The 6,000-nt window shown below is 38.6% G+C and overlaps 1 long non-coding RNA gene across 2 annotated transcripts in view; it reads left to right on the top strand.

Annotated features, from left to right (window-relative positions):
- The first annotated feature begins 604 nt into the window (after positions 1 to 604).
- Positions 605 to 6,000, top strand: part of LOC123379012 — a 267,296-nt gene continuing 261,900 nt past the window's right edge. The window contains exon 1 of one of the 2 annotated variants that reach the window (XR_006582897.1): positions 605 to 1,337. This is a non-coding gene — a long non-coding RNA (uncharacterized LOC123379012). The remainder of the gene's footprint in view (positions 1,338 to 6,000) is intronic. The other variant, XR_006582898.1, reaches the window with a different exon arrangement.

Raw genomic sequence — 6,000 nt, 5'->3', positions numbered from 1 at the left:
TTGTAGAAATAGATTTATTACACAGTATTTTAGATTGTATACCCAACTGATAAATTGCCTAATGGAGTAGACTTGGGGCTGAACTTCTAGGGACAAGTAGCTCAGCCATAATCAGGGAACTACTGAAAGAGGAAGCCACTTTTACCAAAGCTATTAACAAAACTACACTTTCTATGCCAGGGTTAAAGAGCTGCCGTTTTGATTACCGACTACAAAGCCATGCTCCTATAACTGCTACTGTGGCAGCAAAACAAACGCTTATTACCTAGCTTGCCTCCTATGTTACTGTGGGTGGCAGGATGACCTCCCATAGGTCTGTACCCTACTCCTTGGAACCTGTGGGTATGCTACCTACCCTGACATAAGGGGTTGTATTTAAAATTGACATGGGGATGGAGGTGGGGGTGGGGCGAGTGGGTGGCTCAGTGGGTTGAGCTTCCAACTCGATTCTGGCTCTGGTCATGATCTCGCAGTTCATGGTTTAGAGCCCTGAGTCAGGCTCTGCACTGACAGTGAGGAGACTGCTTGGGATTCTCTCTCTTTCTCTGTTTCTCTTCCCCCACCTCAAAATAAATAAATAAACATTAAAAATAAAAAAGAAAGATTGAGATGGGTAGCTGCTATGGGTTATCCAGGTGGGCTCAACTGTAGGAGAAGGTCATCAAGAGGACCTGACCGCTGATTGACCCAGGGGCTGTGCTTGGGCAATCAGAGGCTTCTGGCCCCTCCTCTGTCTTCGGAATTTACATTCTGCCCACCATTCCCACACTGGGAGATGATTCAAGAATTTAGCCTTGGAAAAGTTAAGTTGTTATTGAATCTATCTGGACATTATATGTGCTGAACCTAGTATAAGCCTCTATATAAACCTCTAAGATTCTGGCAGATGGGTGATAAGATTTATTTTGTCTTTTGACTGCCCAAGACAAACCTCAGAAGTAAGTTCCCTTGCTTATTAAAACTGCCACTCCCAGTCTGGATTGTCCTGACTCTTTCTTCAGTTTCTCCTTGCTCTCTGTTATGGGAACCAGTTTTGGATTTCACCCCAGAACTCCAAGTTTGTGAACCGCCAATCTAATCACATACAATCTTTACAAGTGGTGACACATTTTCAGCTGCAGTTAATCAGTGATTAAGCTTGAGAGGATTCAAATCACCTTGTTGGTTTTAAGGACAGAGGAAGGCAGCTATAAACACCGAGTAACATGACCGTTTCGAGAAGCTTTTTCTAGAGAAAACAGTTTCTCCACTGGAAACTTCGGGAGACATCGCCCTGCAGACACCTTGATTTTTCCCAGTGAGTCCTGTGTTCGACTTTCAACCTGGAGAATTCTAAGGTAAAAAAAAAAAAAAATTGGGGGGAGGGGGGTTGTGTGTATTTGAAAATGCTTTCATTTTTTTTTAATTTTAATTGTGTTAAATATAAAACTTACCATTTTAGCTATTTTTTTTCTAGAAGTTTTTATGTTTTAGCATCTTAGCTATTTTTAAGTGTACTGTTCATTAGTGTTAACTATATTCACAGTATAATGTTTTCAACCAATCTCCAGAACTCTTTTCATCTTACAAACTGAAACTCCATACCCATTAAACAACAACTCCCCATTCTCTCTCTCCCACAAACCCCCACAACAGTCATTCTACTTCTATGAATTTGACTAATTTAGATACCACAGGTAAGTCAAATCCTGTAGTATGGGTCTTTTGGTGACTGGCTCATTTCATTTAGCATTATGTGTTCAAGGTATATCCTTATTATAGCATATATCAGAATGTTTCTTTTGTTTCGACAAAATAATTTATTGTGCGCATATAGTATATTTTGTTGATTTGTTCATCAATGGATACTTGTGTTGCTTCTACTTATGGCTATTATGAATAATACTGCTATAAAATGTGTGTACAAAGTAGCATTGGTTTAAGCTACTAACTTTGTAGAATTCTGTTTGCTAATATTTTATGGAGGGTTTTTAGATCTATGTTCATCAAGGTTATTGGCCTGTAATTTTCTTATATAGTCCTTGTCTGGTTTCTGGTATCAGGGTAATAATGCTGACTCTGTAAAATTGGTTTGGAGATGTTTCACTCCTATTTTTTTTTTTTTTGGAAGAATTTGAGAAATATTCATATTAATTTGTCTTCCACTAGTGTAATTTGCCATTGAATAGCTTTCTGGTCCTGAACTTAGGTTTGTTGGGACATTTTTGATTACGGATGTAATCTCCTTAGTAGTAATAGATCTGTTCAGATTTTCGGTTATTTCATGATCTAGTTGTAGTAGATGGTATGTTTCTAGAAATTTATACATTCTTTCTAAGTCTAAGCCATATTCATATATTCAACTGCAAAAGAATTTGATAAGCATAGCTTTTAGCCTTTTAATATATATATAGTCCAGGAAGCTTATTAAAATAGTTTGGATGCTAATGTGCCACCCCAAAATAGGACCACAAAAGTTGTTGCTGTAAATGTGGTCTGTAACACCATGGATGTGCCTTAAGAGTAAACAGGAATTTCATTTGTTGTTCTTCGTGGATCCAAGAGAGAAAGCAATATTGCCAGTCGAGTAGTAGACAAGGACTCCATTCATGTGACTGAAGACAACTGTCAGAACAAAATAAAAAATAAGATGGGAGAATATGATGTGGAAGTCGAAAGCATGATTTTGATGAAGGTTCAAATAGCCTAAAGTGTCCCCTGGCTTAGAGGAGCAGAGAAAGTTATGATTAGGAAGATAGAGGGACACTGGTGATGTTGGTCAGAGCAGTTCGTGGAATTAGTATAAACAGAAGAAATTACAGTGCGGTAGGGAGTGACTGAGGGATAGAAATTGTGGGGTTTTTTTCCATAAATAATAGCATAGATTTTTAATTGTATATTTTTTCCTCATCAACATTTCTCTATCTCTTGGATAATTTCAAAACAAGATACACACTCGGCATACTAAAGGAAAATCCTAGGTAATCAGAAGTAATATAGCAACAAAAGCTGTGCAACACCCTGAGGAGAAATGTTAGTCTCCACATTTTCAAAAGGGCGGTATCTGGTAGAGGATAAGAAATCAATCCTAAACACTACTGGGAGAATCTTCCAGGTAATAATCCACTTGAAAAAGTTTGTTTTGTTTGCCCCTAAGGTAAGGAAGGTCTCAAACGCCACTCTGACCCTCAGGTGTAGAAAGGATTTTTATAGGATTCTCTTTCAGAGAGTTTGCTGCAGGCATTTCCCAGAGTGCAGAAAGAACTTGAATTCATCACTGCAGTATTGTAGCAGAGAATAGAAAGAAAAATTATCTAAAGTGAAATAAATACAATTGTTGGCACTGTGTAGACAAGCAAAGTCCATGAATTTGAAGAATGTTCTTTTGGCTGTATCAGACAATAAGCTGACACGTATTTTGGTAATTCGTATTTCAGACTGCAGTGTATTCCTTGGGTACTATAAACAGGACTTTAATTTGTTAATCTTCATGGATTAAAGAAAGCAATATGGTAAGGTGAGCAGAGGAGAAGCACCCCGTTCATGTGACTAAAGAGAATTGCTAGAATTAAAAATAAATGTTTTTTGTGTATATATCTGTTCAATGAATCCTATATGTTCTATTCATGTATATAGATAGCTGCAAGAGAATAACCGTACGTGACAAATATTCCCACAGCCCAAATTGAGGTGGTAGATCATTCAGGGCATGAAAAGGAGGGGCCTAGAATCCTTTTTGTGCCACCTGGTCCCAAATGCCTGAGGTTATAAAAGCATTGTATTAGAGAAGAGAATTTCAGGGCTCCTGGGTGGCTCAGTCTGTTGAGCGTCCAAATTTGGCTCAGGTCATGATCTCACACCTCCTGAATTCATGTCCACCGCCCCCCCCACCTCAGTCTCTGTGTCTCCCTCTTTACCTGCCCCTCCCCTGACATGTCAACCTCTCTTGACATCATGGAAGAAGGGTGGCAGTTTCTCATCTGTTACCTCTGTCCTAATGAGAATAGACAGTACCAGACTTAAATTCTCTTCTCCCTTATGTTTGAATGATTTCAGAATTTTGATTACCATACTGGACAGGAAATAACTACAGAACTGAAACTTGTTTTTAGCTAAAATAACCTGGGGGGCTCTTAGGAGTGAGCAAATAAGATTTGGGGCTCCACTCTTTGAACGTATTTTATGTACACGAGGCTTTTTTTTTTCCTTTGCTAAGAACCTGTGTATATGCAGAGAAAAAGCCCTTGACCTGCTCTGTTCTCTCAGACCTTTATAAATCTGTTAGCGTTACATTCTCCAGCTGCTTGCTTTTTTGATTGACTTGTTATTGTGAACATCTTCCCTTTCCATTGTTTGTATCTTTGCTAATTGAAGGAGGTTCCTCATTAACACAGCTCTTTAAACATATGTGTATGTAATTCTAGGAGATGTTCTTGCTGAGTCATTGTCTGAGCTAATCAGCCCCCCTCTCTGCAGGTGGAGCACCCACATGCCTCTAATCCTAAACCCCACTTTAGGAAAACTAACCCGATGAGCAACAAAAACTACACATCAGACCAATAAATGATTTATACTTCTTCATTTGACATGGCGGTTTGTCTTTCTTTACTATAGAACTAAAAGGAAGGGCTGCCCTTGACAATATTGCTTCATGTTTTTTTTATTGGATTTTATTTTCTGACTGAAAAGAAAAATAAAAGACTGCTGATTGTGACATTGTAAGTCATATGAAGACGACATTTGCTTCAATAGAAGAAATTTGCTTTTTAAGCATTTTGTAACATACAGTATTAAACTGTCAAGATCCCGTCACCTAATAGTATATTTTGTTCAGTTCACCATTTACGTCTGTATTGGGAATGCACATTCAATAGTATTGCCAGGTAAGGCACACACACAAAAATGATGGTGTCACTTTGGAAACGGAAGTGTCCAGTAAATTTGCTGTGGAATTTGTTATATTATGTGCAGGAAGCCATAATTACTGTCGTAGTCTTACATTTGGAATACTGATTCAGTATTTAGGCAGCTTAAATGCACATTTATAGTTTTTAAGTGTTAAGGAAGGCACTATCTACTGTAACATGCAAATGTGGAAAGTTGATTTCAGTTTGTGTTGGGCAATATTTACCCATTCTCAAATTTGTGCAATGGAGCTGGAACCTTTACCCTTTTGTATATTGATGAGGGTCTTTAATTCACTACTGTCATGCCAAACCATCTCTAAAGAACAAGTCTGATAATTACTGCATAATGAAGGTTTGGAATTAGTTCCACTCCTACCACCTCTTGTCAGGAGTTTCTTCTCTCGGATTGTTACCTGCTTTACTGTCCTTATTTTCACTAGAGGAAGGGGAATCCACATTAAGAAAAAAGTGAGACCAACCGGGGAGAGAATGGAAGAATTTTTTTGACATTTACTACTGATGCTTTGGGGATGATAGTGGGGTTCACGGGTCCAGAACTGACAACCAAGAAAGAATTCTTGAAGACTTCTTTGGTTCAAAAAGGTGATTTTCTTAAAGAATGGGAAAGGGACCCAAGGGCAGGAAGAGCTGCCTAGAGGCTAATTATTGTCAGGCTAAGATTGTTTTCCCCTTAGCAAAGCATTAGCATTAACACAGTAGGGAGTTCCTGGAGAAAGGTTTTACTCTGCCTTTTATTATTATTATTTTTTTTAATTTTATTGTCAAACTGGTTTCCATACAACACCCAGTGCTCATCTCAACAATTGGCCTCCTCAGTGTGCATGACCCACTTTCCCCTCTCCCCCATCCCCCATCAACCCTCAGTTTGTTCTCAGTCCTTAAGAGTCACTCATGGTTTGCCTCCCTCCCTCTCTGTAACTTTTCTCCCCCTTCCCCTCCCCCATGGTCTTTGGTTAAGTTTCTCAATATCTACATAAGAGTGAAAACATATGGTATCCAACTTTCTCTGTATGACTTATTTCACTTAGCGTAACACTCTCCAGTTCCATCCACATTGCTACAAAAGGCCATATTTCATTCTTTCTCATTGCCA

Source organism: Felis catus, chromosome A1 (genome assembly GCF_018350175.1).
Source record: "Felis catus isolate Fca126 chromosome A1, F.catus_Fca126_mat1.0, whole genome shotgun sequence".
Classification (NCBI taxonomy): Eukaryota; Metazoa; Chordata; class Mammalia; order Carnivora; family Felidae; genus Felis; species Felis catus.
Note: the sequence above shows the minus strand (reverse complement) of the source record. Positions and strands in the feature narration are given on the sequence as shown.